This window comes from Abramis brama (genome assembly GCF_963993115.1).
Source record: "Abramis brama genome assembly, chromosome: 13".
In the NCBI taxonomy this organism is placed as follows: domain Eukaryota; kingdom Metazoa; phylum Chordata; class Actinopteri; order Cypriniformes; family Leuciscidae; genus Abramis; species Abramis brama.
In genome coordinates this window covers 19,127,389-19,148,606 of record NC_139975.1, presented here as the reverse complement: position 1 = coordinate 19,148,606, position 21,218 = coordinate 19,127,389, and the positions used below count along the sequence as shown (strand labels likewise).

Here is a 21,218-nt window from a genome sequence, read left to right as displayed (position 1 = left end):
TATATATATATATATATATATATATATATATATATACATACAACTGTTAGTTATGTTCCTCGAATTTGAACAAGGAGCATTCCAAGAATGCTGTTTTTTTTTTTTTTTTTTTTTTTTTACAGTTTGTATCACTCCGCTTGTCGGTGTTTGCGGTTTCATGCAGGCGGTGACTTCAGTGCAACTTGCATTGTTAAGCCTGTAGGTGGCGACAAGCGGCTCATTATAAGTGAGCAATTGAACCATTCATTGAAGCGATTAGTTTAGAAACATTAGCTATGTGTAGGTGCCAATAGCCTTGTGGGCAGCGCGCCGACATATAGCGCAGTTGCACTTCGAGCGTCCCGAGTTCGAGTCCGGACTCGTGGACCTTTCCTGATCCCGTCCCTCTCTCTCTCGCTCTCTCTTTCTAGGGTTGTTCCGATTCCGATACTAGTATCGGAAATGCCGCCGATACCCATAAAAATTCTGGCATCGGTATCGGCGAGTACATCCTACCCATGTACCGATCCGATACCATTTTATTAAACAATACCTACCTAGTTATGCACGCTAGCTTTGCTTAACGCTGCAAATCGGAGATCAATTCTTCTTCGCTGCTCTAATCAGTGGTTGCTTGTGGCAACACAGGAAGTTGTGCTGTTGCCACTTGCCACAAGCAACCACTGTTTAGAGCAGCGAAGAAGAAATGAAAACGCGCGCAGTATGAGTATTTCAGACTGGACCAACCAGCCAGTAAAACGGCGACGACATGTCTCATATGCCATACTGCAATTTCGAGGCGCAAATATTAGCAACACGGTTCGTTGGACCATTTGTCCTGCCGACCAAAATTTCGTTATTTCAAATGTAGGCGCGCGGCAAGCGCATAATGTAAGAGACGCTGGCGCCCAACATCAAATGGCAAACTTAATGAAAACGGAACAAAACTGCGCTACTCGTTATTTTGTGCTTCACGGACCATTAAACAGTTTGGAACAATGCAGCGCGAACCGATCTTGATCAAGCTACACTGTTACTACACAGCGCTAAGAGATCCAGTAAAGAAAGCATTTGAATTCGCCACAGAAGTAATAACATCGCTGCGAGATCTAGTGAGAAGCATTCACATTTCTCCGTTATTAACGGATCAAACAGCGCTGACGTGGAAACCAGAAACATTGTGCTTTCAAGTAACGTTACGTCGGTTTTATTTTGACATTATGAATAAAATTGCTGCCCTCAAATGTTAATCTGAAATAAAATAAACCTTTGTTTATAACTACTACAATATTACATTTCTTTTTTTTATAAGGAGCTGTTTTTGTTTTATATAGCTCCATCATTGCTCAAAGTAAAAAATGATCATACTTTATGATGTTAGTTTTAATAAAAAAGTAAATCAAGGAAATTTCTCTGGCATTTCTTTCTTTTTGCTGTATTGAAAATGTACCGAACCGTGACACCAGTGTATGGTATCGAACCAAACCATGAATTTTGTGGACCGTTACACCCCTATTATTCATATATCATCACCTAGATTTATTTGTTGCACTTTTTTTTTTTTATACAGTTATATTGTAAAAGTAAAATACCTTTTATAAAATAATTATATCAATTCATACAGGGCTAGTATGAATTGCAGCTGTATAGATACACACCCAGGTATCGGAATCGGTATCGGGAAGGGAAAAAGGGTATCGGAACATCTCTATCTCTTTCGCTCTCTCTCTCTCTCTCTCTCTCTCTCTCTCTCTCTCTCTCTCTCTCTCCCTCTCCCTCTCCCTCTCCCTCTCCCTCTCCCTCTCCAACTTCGCTTCCCTTCCACTAACTGTCCTATCTTAATAAAAAATGCTAAAAACGCTTTAGCAAAAACGCTAAAAATAAATCAAAAAATAAAATAAAACATTAGCTGTTTCCATCCACCTGCTTTTATGCGCATTTTGCGATATCACATAAATGGAACCGCCAAAAATCCGCATAAATTCTAAAAATGTGCATAAAAAAATTATGCTCTCAATTGAGTCGGCTAAACTTTTTATCCGATTAGAAAATATGCGCATAAACTACGTTGGAAACACATTTACTGAATAAATTGCTAAATGCAAGTAATTTATTATATTCAAATTATTATATAGTATAGTCTCCTACTGCAGCAACTTACTTTTTCTTAAAGCGGCGCAATGCAGTTTTGGCAAATTCTTCGCTGTTTTCTTGCTCTTTGCTCGCAGGTTTCTCTATAGAGCTCCCCCTACAGCTTCGGAATAGATATTTGACAACACTGTCGTCAAAACTCGTTGGCGACTCTCCCCCCTCCCATCTTCTCCCTCTGGTCATGTGCATTTGTTTTCAAAGAAGCCGGCGAACGCACAGAGCCATGTCCACTGAGGTATGTATGATACACAGAAGGCTAGCTTATAAATGTTTAGATAGTGAATGTGTGCAGTGCCGTAAAGCAATTCGTTACATCGCGAGACCTGATATCACGCGATACTTCCTGACGCTGAGGCCCACCGGCCCAAAGTTGCAAGGGTGTTTTTTCCGCTCACAGGCGCTAGGGGGTTGCAAGAAGACCACCATTCAACCCGAAAAAAGTCATATAACCATTCCAATGACTCCGAAGCTATTCAGTTAAGGTAAATTAAGCTAAAAAAACTGCATAGTTCCCCTTTAATTATATTTAGCGCCAGTTTATCAGGAAGTAATGATTTAGGTGTTTCTCTTTGGCTCACTAGATGGAAACGGTGCTTTATTTGCAAATGTTTTATGCAATTTTCCAATTTTGCGCACAAGTCAAATTCGCAACTTTGGAAGGAAGTATAGCTAGTGATTAATTTAAGAAAGGAACATGTTTCTGAAACTATTGATCTTTGATACTCATACAAATTGCTCATATCTGGGAGGCCTCTGGACACAGAAGGATTGCATTGGTGTTTGATTGAAATGTCACATCTATGCAAAATATTTCTTGAAACATTTCTTATTTAAGGCAAATCCTGTTTGCAATATGTGATTGTATGTTGTCAATAATAAACAAGCCTCTTCTGCAATTCCATTTTGTAGTGTGGGTCATTCATTGCAACATTTAACTTGATTCTCATGTTTAAGAATCCGTTATCTGCTTGACAAATAATTTATAAGCTACAAGCTACCAAGATCAGTTTTGGGACCTTGGAATTTATAAAACCCTGCGTCTGGCCCTTATATATCTTAATTTAACCCCTGGACACATTGCTTATGTATTCTTTGCATAGGCAAGAAGTCATTGATGCAGGAAGCGGTCTGATGCCTGCCTTAAGAATATTTGCCTTTGGAAGGATAAACAGAATTTAAAAAAAATAAGATTTTAATATTGACCTTGTTATATTCTTTGTCACGGGTGGCATAGGGGTGTTTGCCTTTGATGGAATTTAGATTCTGTACTACTCTTGAGTGGTATTCTAAAGGGAGTAGCCTTTTTCTATTGTTGAAGAGGCACATCATTTGCAATCATTGTCAGATGTTGAAAGCTGACTTTCTTTTTATGTTATCTTTTGAGTGTGACTCGCTGCACTTGCCCGCACAAGACATATCAAGTGTGTCAGAGTTGTGAGAGAGGTAAGAGATTGTATTGATCTGCTGTATTGATGGAATCTATTCTCAAGTCTCTTAGTCATAACAGATAGTTATTTAATATGAGTTTTCTGGGATTTGTATTAGTCCAGAACACAGGATGGTTCACCATAGTTTTCCCATGTCACCCCAGCTTATATACTCAGTTCAGACTGCTAAGCTTGGTCAAACCCTAATGACCCTCAATGCCATCAATTAGGTTCTGTCCTCATCAATTTGTGCTAAACTGCACCTTAATTAACTCCACTGTGAAAGCAGCCATCCTTAAATGCAAGGGCCCTTACACATTGTGACAAAGCAGAGAAGCCCCACAGTTTTGTCAGATTACCTCGCTGTGTCAAATTAGTGCCATTCCAAGACCAACCCCTTCTAGACATTAGGGGGCCACAGTCTGTCCTGACCACTCCACAGCCCTGTCCCTCAGGAGCCTGTGTCTATGATTTATTTAATATTTCGGGGCCAGTCCTGAGCCAGCAAAACATGTCTGTACATTCTACCCCATCCAGCCCCCCAAAAAAGGGCCTAGCCGTGCTGTGTGGATGGAATCCTCTAGAGCTCTGCTACTTTCTCCACTACACGGTGGGACTTGAACTTCAGTGTTGCCATAGAAACCTAATTCTCCTCTCGAATCCCCGCCCACCACCTTTCCTCTCTTATTCACAGCCTTTAGTGACTAGTTGCAGTTTTTAATGCTTTGAGAAGGACAGATCATGGAATTTTACAAAAATTAAAGTTTCATTTAGCAGTGTAAGAAATTGGATGGAATTTATTCATTTAGTCACTGAGTCAGGACATTTGGTAGACCCATTTCTTAATGAAATGTCTAATTTCTTGACAAACTAAAATAGATAATAAGTGAAGTCTTTCAAACTGCTATTAATTCATTAGATTTATTTGTTTATTTATTTTAGCTTATAATGTTTATAATAAATTATTCTAGTTTATAAAAAATAAGATGGACAGTTTTTTTTCATTTATTTATTTTTATTGCAGTTTGTCAAGATATTTGGTAGACTATATATATATATATATATATATATATATATATATATATATATATATTCTTGACAAACTGATAAGTAAAACAAATGTATGTCAAACTGCTAAAATAAATGACTATTTATAACTATTTATAAATTACTAATAATGGCTATTTGATTCGTTTTAGCAGGTTATTACAAATTAGATGGACAGTTTTATTTAATCTGTTTTATCATATTGCAAGATGATCACATCAACAGATGTAATAAGCTGACTGACAACATTTAATAAAATAAACTAAATGCTTCATACTTTGAGACTAAGCAGTGTTATGAATAATTTTAGGGCACTAGCAATGGTGTACAATGGTGTCACACTTTCATTTTATGTGTTCATGTGGAAAGTAATGTATGGAGAAGGGATCTTATTGGTATAATCAGATTCAGAGACAGTCTTTTGACTCTCCACTGAGATTTGTTCAAGCCACTGTCTGTCTGCTGCTGCTTTTCTTTTCATACACACATTTTCATGCATGAGCACTTACATGTCTACACAACCTGGCACTCACTGTCTACACACTCACACACTCACACACTCACACTCACACACACACACACACACACACACACACACACACACACACACACACACACTTACTCACACAAACACACATAATACAGACCTCTGGGAAAATGCAGTGTGTAAAGGAGGGCGAGTGAGCGTGATTTCAGAGTGAATGAATTTAGAGTACGGATGAATGTCACACACTCATGCCTGTCATTTTTCTCCTGCCCACGTTCAGTGTGTGAGGTAGACTCAGATGAGAGATTCCCCTCATCTATTATTAGTCCTATGGTCTGCTGCCTCAGCACAAAAAGTAGACCATACAGCCAATTCTTTGTATTTCTTTTAAAGGAAACTTCCAGCAAATTTGAACTCAATGGGACCCAATTTCTATTGTGTACACTTCAGAAAGTGCAGTGCAAACAGGGCTGTGTCCTCTTTCACTAGACCCTATAATCAGTTTGTGGAGAGAATGAGACAAAGAAAGTGTGATCACTTGAGTGAAGTTTGAAAACTTGAGTCAGGATGGGCTTTTAAATTTCTCAAAATGCTGTATTATTAAAACAGTGTTTTGTTTTTTAGTTTGTGGAATTGATCAAGTATTTCTAGTTTAAAGCTGCAGTAGAGAAGAGTTATTGTTTGTGAGCTACAGTAGTACATATGAAAAATAATGTCTGGTTGGATTCAACAAGAAAATTTTAGGTTTACCTCATTTGTCCTTGTGTGTTTACACTATGTCCATAAATAAATACTACTGTGACATATATATGCTCAGATGACATAATTTTGAATTGCTAGTTTCAAACACAGATGGCAGTAGAGAGTTCGAAGTTCTGCAATGCAGTTTTAAAGTTGACATGAAATGGAAAATGTCCTTTTCTTCCCTATTGTGATGTATATCTTGCTGAAATGACTTTTAACAAGACATTTTAGCAAGAAATAAAATAAAACAGAATTTTGTCCATTTTGTAATCTCATGAGTGACTGGTTGCTGGAGTGGGAGGGATTTTTGTCCACCCCTTATGCCTGTGCACATGTCATCAGAGAAGATGTTATGAGGGAAAGAGGAAGTTGATGTTTTTGAATAAAGATTAAGAAGGACACATGAATAAAAAAAAAAAAAAAAAAAAAAATATATATATATATATATATATATATATATATATATATATATATATATATATATATATACTCACCTAAAGGATTATTAGGAACACCTGTTCAATTTCTCATTAATGCAATTATCTAATCAACCAATCACATGGCAGTTGCTTCAGTGCATTTAGGGGTGTGGTCCTGGTCAAGACAATCTCCTGAACTCCAAACTGAATGTCAGAATGGGAAAGGTGATTTAAGCAATTTTGAGCGTGGCATGGTTGTTGGTGCCAGACGGGCCGGTCTGAGTATTTCACAATCTGCTCAGTTACTGGGATTTTCACGCACAACCATTTCTAGGGTTTACAAAGAATGGTGTGAAAAGGGAAAAACATCCAGTATGCGGCAGTCCTGTGGGCGAAAATGCCTTGTTGATGCTAGAGGTCAGAGGAGAATGGCCCGACTGATTCAAGCTGATAGAAGAGCAACTTTGACTGAAATAACCACTCGTTACAACCGAGGTATGCAGCAAAGCATTTGTGAAGCCACAACACGCACAACCTTGAGGCGGATGGGCTACAACAGCAGAAGACCCCACCGGGTACCACTCATCTCCACTACAAATAGGAAAAAGAGGCTACAATTTGCACGAGCTCACCAAAATTGGACAGTTGAAGACTGGAAAAATGTTGCCTGGTCTGATGAGTCTCGATTTCTCTTGAGACATTCAGATGGTAGAGTCAGAATTTGGCGTAAACAGAATGAGAACATGGATCCATCATGCCTTGTTACCACTGTGCAGGCTGGTGGTGGTGGTGTACTGGTGTGGGGGATGTTTTCTTGGCACACTTTAGGCATCTTAGTGCCAATTGGGCATCGTTTAAATGCCACGGCCTACCTGAGCATTGTTTCTGACCATGTCCATCCCTTTATGACCACCATGTACCCATCCTCTGATGGCTACTTCCAGCAGGATAATGCACCATGTCACAAAGCTCGAATCATTTCAAATTGGTTTCTTGAACATGACAATGAGTTCACTGTAATGCCTTGTTGATGCTAGAGGTCAGAGGAGAATGGCCCGACTGATTCAAGCTGATAGAAGAGCAACTTTGACTGAAATAATCACTCGTTACAACCGAGGTATGCAGCAAAGCATTTGTGAAGCCACAACACGCACAACCTTGAGGCGGATGGGCTACAACAGCAGAAGACCCCACCGGGTACCACTCATCTCCACTACAAATAGGAAAAAGAGGCTACAATTTGCACGAGCTCACCAAAATTGGACAGTTGAAGACTGGAAAAATGTTGCCTGGTCTGATGAGTCTCGATTTCTCTTGAGACATTCAGATGGTAGAGTCAGAATTTGGCGTAAACAGAATGAGAACATGGATCCATCATGCCTTGTTACCACTGTGCAGGCTGGTGGTGGTGGTGTACTGGTGTGGGGGATGTTTTCTTGGCACACTTTAGGCATCTTAGTGCCAATTGGGCATCGTTTAAATGCCACGGCCTACCTGAGCATTGTTTCTGACCATGTCCATCCCTTTATGACCACCATGTACCCATCCTCTGATGGCTACTTCCAGCAGGATAATGCACCATGTCACAAAGCTCGAATCATTTCAAATTGGTTTCTTGAACATGACAATGAGTTCACTGTACTAAAATGGCCCCCACAGTCACCAGCTCTCAACCCAATAGAGCATCTTTGGGATGTGGTGGAACGGGAGCTTCGTGCCCTGGATGTGCATCCCACAAATCTCCATCAACTGCAAAATGCTATCCTATCAATTTGGGCCAACATTTCTAAAGAATGCTTTCAGCACCTTGTTGAATCAATGCCACGTAGAATTAAGGCAGTTCTGAAGACGAAAGGGGGTCAAACACAGTATTAGTATGGTGTTCCTAATAATCCTTTAGGTGAGTGTGTGTGTGTATGTATGTGTGTGTGTGTGTGTATATATATATATATATATATATATATATATATATATATATATATATATATATATAATATGTATATGTGCACAGTATAGACCAATACTAAATTTCTCAGCCAAAACCGATATCTGATTATTCAGAGTGACTTCTGCTGATGCCAATACGATAGTCTGGTGGTAATTTCTTGAGCTTTTGTGCGGTACAGTTTGAATTTTCTCTGTGGAATGCTTGAACACAGGCGGTAATATCATGAATTACGGTGACCGATTTAGTATTTGTTCATTTATAAATATTTCAGGTAGGCCTACATGTCAGTTTTTCTTAAAGTACTAAGTGTAATCAGTAATTTTATCCCTTAAAACTCATCTTTGATAACCAAAATTACACGTTCACGTTCACCATCTCAGAGTCAGACAGCTGCCTTCTAACAATCATCATCCTTACAAACGCTTTGATCAACTCAGAACGTTAGTGGAGAAAGGCATATAGTTCCTCATAACATCGTAATATACATCATACATCCGCTATATTGCTAAATCTACCCGATTTTTCATATCAACAGAAAAATATACCAGGATAACCTGGCTTCTCTTGAAACTCCCCTGCTTCACGGCAGTTAATGGTATGTTAAAGCCTGCCGGCACGTTGATGGGATTGGTTACAAGGTAGTTTGTGACGTCAGAAACATCATTGATTTCAAACCGCGTTTTTGAAACTCTTTTAGATCACTGCAATTTTAAAGAGAAAATACTCAGCAGTGGTGTGGACTTACAAATCTGCACATGGTTTGTCTTAAAGCATATTAAAAACACCACATAGATATATAAATAACACAATTAAAAACTTGATTTTCATCACAGGGGGACTTAAAGGAATATTTCCCAACTCTCCCAAGTAAAACTGTAAACTACAGGGAACCCTCTCATTTGGTTCATTACTGTAATATTAAAGGTTAAAATTAACAATAAAGTCCAAACTACTATATTCAACTACTATTTATTTTCAGAAATAATAATCACATTTAAATACAAAATGAGCTGTATACAAACATTCCAGTTGCACATAAGGTCATTTAAAGTTTTATTAAACGCATACATATTAACAAAAATACGATCCTCTATTTTTTATAGCTAACTAACAAACTGTGAACACTGGCTGACTTTCATGAGGTAAATGCAACATTAAGTGATGTTCAAAAGCTGTTTTATTGACGTCTTTCTGTGGTTAATATTGATTTGAGTGATTACATGAGAGATAAGTTTCACTAAAAGTTCATTAATGTTTATTTCATGCTATAACTTGAAGTAAAGTGGAAGAGTTGAATGGTTCACGTGCGCTCCACGCTGCCACTTGAAATAAGTCGGATAAAGTGATCTGTCATGCCATATTTAAAGGGATAGTTCACCCAAAAATGAAAATTCTGTCATCATTTACCTCAAGTTGTTCTAAACCTGTATGAGCTTCTTTCTTCTGTTGGACTCAAAAGAAGATATTTTGAATTAAATTTTCTGCTAGTAACAATGGCTATTTTTGATAGCAGGAATTACATTTCCACTACTAAAAATGTTAATTCTTGATATCAACAATGATGTCATCACTCGCAGATATCAATAATTAAATTTCAAGTAAAAACTATAATTGGTTACACTTTATTTTAAGGTGTCATTGTTACAGCGTAATTATATATTTAAGTACTGTGTAACTAGTTACTTATAGGGTTAGGGTAGAATTAGGAGGATTTGGTTGAGGGTTAATTGCATGCAATTATGCATAATGTACTGTTATTACTATGGTAAGTACATGCAACATTATGTAACAAAGACACTGTAAAATAAAGTGTTACCCTATAATTCTATTAAAACTATAAATGTCACCATAGGCTGCCGTTCAAATTCAACTGTTGATAACAAGAATGGGATAGCAGAAAGAACATTAATTAAAAAAATTAGGACATTTGCCATTAATATTACAGGCAGCACCCTTAAAGTTGTTTGTGATTAAAAACCTTATGCTGGAGTGAAATTGGGCAGCAGAAGTGAATAGTTTAGCCTTTACATTTGCTAAAATCTACTATTTTAAAGCAAGAACAAATTGTCTTCTGTCATTTTCATTATCTCAGATCCACCAAAGCCAATCAGACTTCACCCCTTTGATGGGATGGACCAAAGGTAGATCCAGAGAACGTGTTCATTAGGGAAAAGGAAAACAAACATATGTCAAGGAAGAAAGAAATTAGAATATGTGGAAGAGGAAGACCTTGGCAGTGCCTTGGCCCCTGTCTAAAACTGTTAGTGGCCCAGCCTTTGTGGGCGTCTTGTCTCCGGGGGCCGGTTGGGTAATTATCAGTGAAGGTGCACGTGTGGCAGTGTGTGAATGGGGCTGTGTGCCGGGCATTTTGGACCTACTGTTTGCGTTCTCACTGCACCCCATCAGCGGGATGCACCAAACTGAGCGGGGCGCCCTGAAAAGTGAATCCAACCTCCCCCCTCCAATCTCATCTCCTCTCTTCCCCGGCTTTTCCCCCAGGAGAATGGAAAGAAGTGGAGGAGGACGTAAAGACCCATCTTAGACATGTTTGATGGGGGCCCTGTTGGACAAGGCCCTTTTTCCTGTTCGTTCATGTGGAAAATTATGGCAGAGGAGGAGGGAGACAATTAGTGGGATCTGCTAATCACCCGGGCAACACTCATTTAATTGACATGTGAAATTTTGTTTAATCTAACATGTCGATAGGCAATATGACAAAGGCCTGGAAGCCAAGGACTAGACAGCTTATTATTGGAGGACGGTCTTTGCAAGGCCTGGATGTGTGGAGTGAGTCTGGGTGGGGGTTGATGTGAGGATTAAATGCCATTATCCTCACAAATTCACAATGCAGTCGGACAAATAGCTACGCACAGCTAAACACCTTAGGTGTTTTTATGTTTGTTGGTACAAAACAGTGTGCTTTTTTATTACTTTCGTGAATACAGCTTTGGAGGTTTTACAGGAGAAACTGCTGCAACACAGTTCAATGAAAATGTTTGTATTTGCAAAAATCAATAAGCTATTGAAGGTCACAGAAAAGGGAGCACTCACACCTCACACTGTTGAATGGTAGAGTGAGAGCTATATAAGCGTAAGCTTTTGTTTATTTTGTTTTGCAAATTCAGCGATGGCATAATACAGTATAATGAAAACCTTCTTAAATTATTCAGTATAAATTTTTGGATATGGCAAACTTGAGCAGTTGGCTTTGGCTTCACTGTTCTAACGTGTTTTCTTCCTATTTGTCTTTCAGTGGGCCAATTGTCTCTTTGAACTCATGTAACCAGGGCTTTAACAAGTTAATATCGGAGGACAGGTAGGCCTAACCAGTTTGCTTTACCAAGATACGTTTGATATGTTTTGTTTTTTTTTCAGTTTTGATGTTTAAACGCTGATTAGGTTTTGCTCAAAACGTTTATGACTATTACCCCATAAATGAGTTGCGTTTAAGACATTTACATGAGATTACACGTAAACATAATGGGTGTGAGATGTCAATTTTCTCAATGATAGCTATGTAAATAATGTCAATATTCAAAACTGAGTCACACATCACAGCTGTAGATGGAACCATTTCCAGATGCTTGGTGAAATCATTGCTACTGTATTTGTATTTGCCAGACAATTTGGCAGTTTGCCCGAACTCACAGCTGGATCGACTAGGCTTTTAATGCGAGCATTGGGGGTTGGAGTATGGCTGTCTGGGATGGGGGGGGGGGGGGGGGGGGGGTTTGGAAAGGGCGAGTGTGGCATGGCTAGGGCACAGGGAGAATTTTTCACACTCATGAGAGACTGGTGCTCGAGAGTGAGTGAATTGCATCTAATATTTGACAGTACTTTAAAAAAATGAAAAAATAATATTAATTTTTGCCGTTTTCCTTTTATGCAGGACAGTACAGAAGGCAGCTAGGAAGCAAATTAGGGGAGAGGTGGGGGGACAGGATCAGAAAAGACCACGAGCCAGGACTCGAACTCTGTTGCCCGAAGCACAGCCTTGCTTTGATTTTTAAAGTCTTCATTTTACATTGAGCTAGTGAAAAATGTCACTATTTTGTCATGTGATTGCCAAATGCATTTACCTTGCTTAGTGTATTAAATATTAATGGCATATTTGATTTTTCTTGGAATCGATTCAGTCAGCTCAATGCATCAGCTGTGCACTTGACCCCAACGTTTTTTTTTTTCTCCTACTGCCAGGTTTACTTTCCTTCATTTCCTCCTCTAACGTAGTCATATCGGTATCATTGTGCCACTTAACGCTCGATATTGTCTAAAATACTAGGTTGAGTCCTATTGACAACTTCTTGTTAAATTGGTTGTGCATGGGTCCTTGCTTTGATGCTGTTCTCTTGCAGCACATTGAGCAGGTCTATTCCAATTTCCTATGAGTCCTTCACTATTGTGACAATAATAACATGGGCTCTTTATGCAGTAGCTATTACTGCCCTGAGCAGCAGGAGATCTTGCCAAGACCGAGGCGGCAGGGATGAGAGTATGCGGAGGGGGTTCACTTGACTCCATGCAAGCTACATCCCCGCCACTTTCCCTCCCTTCCTCCTACTTGAAGAGGGCCGTTCTTGCTTTGCCACTTTGCCCTGACAACTGACTGCTTAAACGAGTGCATGAAAATAGGTGCCTTGCTGGTCTCCATGACAGACCGCACATAATCAGTGTTGAGGTATGTAATTACAGCTGTCAGGCCCATCCGCTGTAATTGATGCAAGTGCAAGCAGCGCTTGCTGCCAGGGCAGCTTCTAACTGCACACATGGCAGCAACACTGGCCTCTCCTCATGAGAGAAAAGGAGAAAAACATTACCTGCAAGATGGATGGCGTGCGTTAACCACCGCCAAGTGACTCTTTTTCTGCCACGAGTGACAGTCGTTTTTTGTCAGCAGAGGATAGTACCCCTGAACGTGTTTGTCTCCTGGCTTTCGATTCTCAGACTCGGTTTGATGTTGCCGGGCACATTCACAGATGGTGAAGGGGGGTAGGGGGTGTGATGAAAATGCTGTCAAAGCCACAGACGCTTAAGTGTCTCCAAAGCGAGGTGGTCTGTCTGCGGGGTGTCTGTGCTTGGCTTATCGCTGTTGGCTTTTTAAATGTTTCAATTCCTGCCATCCAGTAGAAAACACGGTGCACCATTTAACTTCACTGAAAAAAAAAGAGAAATCACTTGAATCAGACTTCTTATGCTGCTTCACGCGTGAAGAGGGGGGTTTCAAGGTTGATAGGCCAGAAATGTAGTGACTTGAGCATCTAGGCTGAAGGCTGGAGTAAATAAGTCCTCTAGAGAGCATATAAAGACCTTTCTGGCTACAAAGCAGGAGTCTCAGATGCTTGTCCTGTGCCAAGCTGTTGTAATATTGATCAGAGGAAGGTGTGCTTCCCTCTTTTATTTCTGCTGAGGATTGATGTTAGAAACTGACACAAGAGTATATTTATTGATTTAGCTTGGGATGTTATGGGCAAATAACTTGACCACTGCACCCAAATGCAGTCGTAGAGGAACCTCTTTTAAATTTTTGTGTTTGTTTTGCCATGATTGATTTTTTTCTTTTTTTTTCTTCTTTTTTTTCAGCTGTTACTAAAACTGTTCATTTGCTATGACATCAGGGGTCCCATTTGTTAACATGTTTCACATTTACATTTTTGTCTCTGCACCAGGAACAAAATCATTGCTCACTATGCCTCAGTTGTTCAAAATATGGTGCTAGAATTGTTGCATTATTCCAAATAAATAGATTGAGAAGAGATAAACAAAAATTACTAAAATTTACAAATAAATAAAATGAGATTAGCATTTTTTGCAAATAAAACAATATTTACAAATGTTTTTTGTCACACACACAACTCTTCCTTGCATTCATTTACATGAATGAATACGCTTCCTCTGCATTTGTAAATCGCTTTCTGTGCATTTTTGGATCTCTTCTTGTGCATTTGTAGATCACAGCACGCATTTGTGGATTTTGAAAGACTTCTAGCGTCAAATCCACAAATAAGTGGACTCCATCCACCATCTACTTAAGCCAATCAGTTAACAGCCATTTTGCACTGACCAGTCTTTGCACGCTCTTACTCCAACCAATCACGATTTGCTTTACAATGAGGGTGGTCTTGCCCTGAAATAACTTTGCTTATTCATCTGTATTGGCTCAATAGGCTCAATTCTACAGAAGAAGATGTTTAAAATTTGGATTTCGTTAAACCATTAGACTGTATCAAGGCAGGCCACAGTATTATATTTTATGAGCCTTTGAAAATGCCAGAGAAACAGAGACATCATATTGTCAGAATCAGAAGGAGCTTTATTGCCAAGTGTACTTGTACACACACACAAGGAATTTACAGTTATATAACCAGACAGTTATAGATGAACACAGGACAGACATATTCAGGATAGAACAGACATAGAACTGCCTGCATTAAAGATTTTTTAATTATTTAATCAATTAAATAAAAAAATGTATCATGTGGTTTGACTCAGAGTACACATTACATTTACATTTTTATTCATTTAGCAGACGCTTTTATCCAGAGCGACTTGCAAATGAGAACAATAGAAGCAGTTTAACTGGAGTATGAATTCTTAACTGGAAGGATGCATTACAGCCTGTTCCCTGTGATTATTGACAACATATGCATGACTATCTGTAGAGCAGTAAGATGACTGAGCCTCTTCATCCCGTTAGCGCTCCCCTCTCATATGTTCAACATCCAGAGGCAGACCACCATCTCATCAGACATTCAAATCTACACTGATTTCTCTCCATTGACATGGCAGAAAAAGATAGATTATGTTGAAATGATCTGAAATGGGAAGTCCACACACACACACACACACACACACACACACACACACACACACACTTCTTCAATTTCATCGGCAATAAATAAATAAACATTAATATTTAATAAAGTAAATGAAGGTAAACTAATTAAATACGTGTGTGTGTGTATTTAAGTAATTATTATTGTTTTTATTTGATGTTTTTGCTGATTAACTTCTTTCAAGCCTTCAGTGTCTTCCTTCAATGTTTTTATCATTTAAAGTATTGTTCACTTGACAGAAGCATGCTAACCTTTCACACCGTCTGGACCTCATTAAACTTTAGATTACAGTATAGTGTGGAGGTTTCATTGTCCGCTAATATGTCTATGTGGTCTGCCAGCACCTTGCGTGACAGGAAGTATTGGTTTCAATTGGATTAGCACTAACTAAATCTCTAACTATCTCCACACGTAGAATCCACAATGTGAAGGCGCCATTTCGAACAAGTCTGGCTCAGGATGGTCTGCATAGCTGTTCCCAGACCTGCTCACTGCAGACTGTAGAAACACAAGGTGAAGTGTGAAGTCTGAATTGGGTAAAGCTAATCATTGTGTGATTACGGCTGCCAAAAGGGAGCCATTAGCTAAGTGCTATCCAGTAACAGTGGTCTCTATCGCTTTGCGTGAGGACTGAGAGTGAAATTGTTGACAATGGTTGAATAGTCCTCCAAGGCCCCATGATTTGGCCAGGCAGCCTCGGAGTTCCATTGCTACTCATTAGCGGCTGTGTTTGGTGCACTGCCTTGACAAATCATACCCCAATGTTATTAAACATGTCGAAACATTGTTTGACAATTTCCCTGCTCGCCTTGTAATTGGTAAGATCTGTGAATAGAGTACATAAATATATTTATGAGCCGAGAAATTTAGTGTTATCAAATCAGGGCCGAGCCTAATGCATTTTTCAGTGCTGTAAATTTGGAGATAGTTGATGACTTTATGAGGACGTTTATGAGGATGCGCACTGTTTATTTTCATAAACAGCTCAGCAGATGCTGGCGAGAGCAGCTGTTGTGGTTTGTATTCTTATGGAAATGACAGGGCCAGCTGTTGTTCTGTACTTACTGTAGTTTAGCACTTGCAAGCTCACTAGTACAATTAATCTTTCATAGTGGGGGCAAAAGAGAGGCAAGAGACCGATGGACAAGTATTACAGCAGCGTAGTTCAGCGTATCTTTTTCCTTTATTATTGGCTGCTCAACTTTTCAAAGCATATTCTAGATTTAGGAGAGCTATAGATGAAGCACAGGGAACAATTCCTTCTGACACCAGGTTATATTCGTCATCAAAGTACGCAGGCAATATGTGGTTGTTGTATGCGGGATGAAAACGTTACTTGTGTGTGTGCGTGCTTATCTGCGCATAAGTCCATACCCGATTGCATCGCAGCAAAAAGAGGATGGTTTAAACTCTGTTTGAGCCCTCTAGACACTGCTATCAAGATGGGGTTCACCTAAAATACCTCTGACTACAATCATGCTCTCAGCTGAAATCTTCCTCTTTTTCATTCCCTCTGGATGAGTGTCTATAATAGGGATGGCAAGATGGAAAAAAGGCTGTATATAAGTGGGTGTCTAGTGTCAGGGGGTGTGTGCACAGGTTGCTGAAGACATATGAATAAATGCCTTGATGTTCGTGTAGTGTAAGCTATACTGCATAAACACATGTGCTTGCATACATTTCCCTGCATGATCTGTTACTACACCAAAGAGCAGCTTTATTTCCCCTCCCAGCATGTGCGCCTGCTGATGCCAGTCTGTCTGACATCAAACTCTTTCTGACACTAATGTGCCAGTCAATCCAAGACCAGACTCTTGACTTGCGGATGTAAGATCATAATCTCGCCGACGGTCCCGCCATGTGGCACAGGAGTGACTCTTCAGCTCTTTAGTGACTCTTGGCTGTCACCGCACACTCTGTGAAGAGCAGCGGGCACGTATCCAGTCAGTGAACTGCTAAATGAGGGCTTGGCCAGGCGAACAGAAGCAGACGTGCGGCGGAGAGCTCCGTAGTTACATTTTTTTTGGATGGGACGGCTGATCTCTCGCCTCCTCTACGCCCAGGTCTTTGTCTCCTTTGCTAATTGAGCAACTCGACTGACCCTAGAGTAACATGTCACCACAGAGGGGTCAAGGCCCTGGTGTCATGTGACATGGAGCCTGTGACCTGATGTGAAGGGAAGGGCTAATGTCACAGATCTAATCCAGTGACAGGATTCAGCTCTGATCGTTCTGCCATTGTCATTTCCAAACCAAACAAACCACCTTGATATGATTCGAAATGCACCTAGACACATTATAAAATTGGCCTGTGTGCCTGTTTAAACCTTTGCAAAATATTTATTCATTTTGGCTGTTAAAATAGCTTCCTGATACATTGCCAAAATGGCTTTTGAAAAGACAAAACGCAAACAGTCAGCTTAAAAGGGATTTTTCCTGCTATTCCAAAACAAACAAAAAGACTGATTAGTATGTGCCATTTGATTTTCATGTGCATTATTTGCAAAAAACAAAAAGAAAGCTCTTATTGATTGCGGTCGACAATAGCTCTTTTTATTCAGCCAGGACGTTCGTGCTATGTTGCATAGTGACATAATGACATCCATCAGGAAGTCAAATGTCAGTCCTTTCTTGCTCTGACATTTAGTTTCGGGTACATATGGAGTCATTGTTTGCATTTGATTTGGCTAATGTTGGAACAGCATCAAATGGGTTATTTTGGGCTATTTTGAAATGACCATTTAAGTGCTTCGGCCACCATGAGAGACTGGAGACTTCTCTAAAGTAGTTGCAAAGACAAAAGGCTCAGCCTTGAATCTTTAATCCCTGAAGTATTGTCAGATATTGCAAGAAGGTCTGCACCAAATATCTACGAGTTTGTATTGTATGAGATTGTGCAAGAGGGACATCTTCCATCACTCAAACCGCAGGCATTTCTGTCGGGACTGTGAGAAGACTGACAGGTCTATTTACCGCTTCCCAGTCAATCAAGCAGCTTCCTTAATGTCTGTAGGCTTGTTGACTTCAGGTTTGGGTTGCAACAGATATCTTTTGTGATGATGAAATCACAGAGTTTCCTGTCCATTTTCCACTTTGAAGGAACTGAGGGCCTTTGTGGTGTTGTAGAAAGAGACCTGCTGTGTTCGAATGGATTTGATATATATGTCTTGTTGCAGTGATAGTCTTCTGTAGGTGTCAAACCACCTCGTGTTCTGCTCCGATGATTGGAGGTGCTAGTCTATACGTTAAATGAACGCCTATGAGATTTAGAAAATGCTGATGTTCTTACAATATACCCATCAAAATACATACATGTGGAACCTGAAACCCTATCTTTGAAATATCCATTTTTTCAGGTTTGGCGGAAATGTTTCATTCTGCTAGTAGAAGGTTCTTTTTCTTATTTCTGTAACTGAAGTGGGCCATCTCTGTGCTTATCAGGGCCTCGGCTAAGAAGTGCCATACTAGTTTGAGGGGTGTCTGTGAAAAGGTTCCCCTTAATCCATTTTATTTTCTCTGCTACCTCAAAACCATTTGTCCACACAGCCCAATGTCCCCCGCTGGCCCTTTCCTCCCGCTCCTTCCAAGGATTGAGAGTGGAGGTGCAAGACACAGACTGTTTAAAAAAAAGCCATCTGGCCAGAGGAAGAGGTGGGGTGCGGTTGGGGTTGGGTGGAGTCATGCTGGGCAATCAAAATGACAGGCAGCAGTGAAAAGTGTTTTGTGGGCTCCCACATATATGTGAAGTAGCCTCACTTGTGAGATTTCACAGCTCCCTTTGGTCTTCAGGTAAACACTGACTTAGCCACGGTGTATCTCTTTCTCTTGGGCTTTGTCGTACAGTAAGCTCTCTCTTACTGCCCCATCTCATAAATATCCCCTTTAGAGACTCATGCACGCCTTGGTTTCGAACAATTGCTCCAGCATTTTGCATAATCAGTAAAACTGAAACTAGGTGACATGATTGTTTCCTCCAGAAAAAAACGTGAATCAAGGATGCTAAAATTCGGCAACTGAGGCGAGAGTCGCACAATCAAAGCCTTCCTATTCTCCAAATATTATAATCTCTTGTTCTTATGCATTCATTTTCATCCTCCCTCCCCCATTTTGGCCCCTTTTCCCCCTTCCAGAAAAAAAAACTCTAAATGTGTGGAGGCTTCATTTTTCACTCTCCCCAAGCGGCTCTGTTGTCAGAGGAACCCTTAGGAAGTCTTTATTTCTGCCAGGCAGGGCCTCTCGCGTTCCTCCAGCTTCTCCGGCCGTTCTCATGGCTGTCCCCCCACCTGCTGGGACCCTGATCCCAGGCCGAGCTGCGCTTCAGCAGGGGACAATTACTATCCCGCTCTGCCTTTGATCATCTGACCACATGGAAACACAACAGCTGACCACATGTTTCAACAGACAAGGAGGAGGAGAGGGGAGAAGAAAAGAGTGAAGAAAGAGGAGAAGAGGGAAAAGCATTTGCCTTTCATTCTCCCTCACACACAGCACACTAGAAAAAGGCCCATTCCAGGAGCGGTTGTAGTGCTTGTATAATTCTCATGATCTTTGGTGTGCGGTTTACGCCTGGACTTTTATTGTCATGATTATGTCTTTGGATCAGAAAAAAAGAGTGCTTATTACAGACATGGGGCGGCCGCATGTAAAGTTTCTTTTTGAATTTGCCTCGTCTCATTTACTAAAGCTAGCGCAGAGTGCTAGAGAAGTAATTTGAGGCTGAGCTTGTAAAAGTGAGTGCTAATTCTTCTGTCATTGTCAGCCAAATTGTCTTTGAGCCAGCTGGGCCTCCGCATAAATGCTCGCTGTGGTCAATATTGAAAGCGCTTCCACACAAAGTCAAAGCCACAGTCACAGCACTCTCGGTCTACTAAGATACATGCCTCTCCAATTGTAGTTCTTGAATGGCAGAAAGCCTTAATAATTAAATTGGCGTTTTAGATGTATGTAAAAATTTGGGTCATTAACATAAGTGTACACGATAAAGAAAAAAAAGATCTTAAAAAAAAAAACTAGTTTAAAACACAAATGTTGGCATTAAATGTTTTGTTGAAATTAAATGTATTCATGTTTTTTTTTAAATCATTTTCATTTTCATTTTAATTACTCTATAAAAATGTGATGTAACCATCACGTAAAAAGTAACATTACATATACATATACATATACATATACATATATGTGTTTGTGTGTGTGTGTGTGTATGTATAATAAATTATACATTCATAACTATCATTGTTTTTGATGGAGTCACAACACAGGTTAACCTGAACTAACCATGTCATGTCATGAAAAGGTCAAAAAATTCAAAATTATAAGCGTGTCATTGACCTTTAAACACAGACATAAGGGTCTACAGGGGTCCACTTCTATGACATAATTTCCTGTTTTTTCTGACCACATTATTTTGTTGGTCCCACACATGGCTTTGATTTTGCAAGCAAACATTTTCCAATTAGCAGTGTTGCAGTTTTGTTGTTTTTGTTAGAAATCATAAGGAAAGATTTAAAAGTCAAAATTATTTATTTTAAGGAAGCTTTATTCATTATGATTTCAGAACTGTTGCGCATTTTAAACACTGAATGAGGGTGTGAGCTCAGCATATTTTTTCAGCGTATGTGTGGTTACATGTGGTGTGTTATTTGTCACAGCATGTGTTCGTTCTTTATTTGTTTGTGGATGTTATTTGTGTTTGTGTATGAATTCATTAACTGTGTATTTGTGCATGGGAATGATTGTGTGCAGTATTTGTGAGTGTATTTCTGTTTGCATGCCCACTGAAGCAGACCTGAGAGGTGCTGGGATGTGTTCAGGGGGCCAGGGGTGAGGCAGCCAGGCCTATAGGGAGATGTTTGTTTTGGCCTGTTTGCTGGGGATGGCCTCCTTGAGTGTCCCTATTGTGCAGCAGATCACTTTACCACATTAAGGGCGCATGAAAAGAAGCTCTTCACTGGCACTTGGGCCCTGGCTGGAATAACAGGCAGTGTTTTGACTGGCTGCCACCTTCTATTCTGACCACTCTGTCGCCCAGCAGACGGCTCCTGTCTCAAAGAAGCCTGGGAGGAGAAATACACAGATAGTCAGTCACAAGACTCTTACTCTGCAAACAAACAGTTTTGTTAGGTTATGCCACAGTGTCAAAGTCTTGCTAATTCTTCTCTTAATAAGTTTTTTTTTTTTCTATTTA

The 21,218-nt window shown here is 39.9% G+C and overlaps 1 protein-coding gene across 1 annotated transcript in view; it reads left to right on the top strand.

Annotated features, from left to right (window-relative positions):
• The window catches only part of zic6 (zic family member 6), an 81,424-nt gene that overhangs the window by 10,824 nt on the left and 49,382 nt on the right, over positions 1 to 21,218 (top strand). Inside the window, exon 2 of the transcript XR_014608749.1 lies at positions 11,456 to 11,518. The gene's annotated coding sequence lies outside the window, so the exon portion shown is untranslated. The remainder of the gene's footprint in view (positions 1 to 11,455; positions 11,519 to 21,218) is intronic.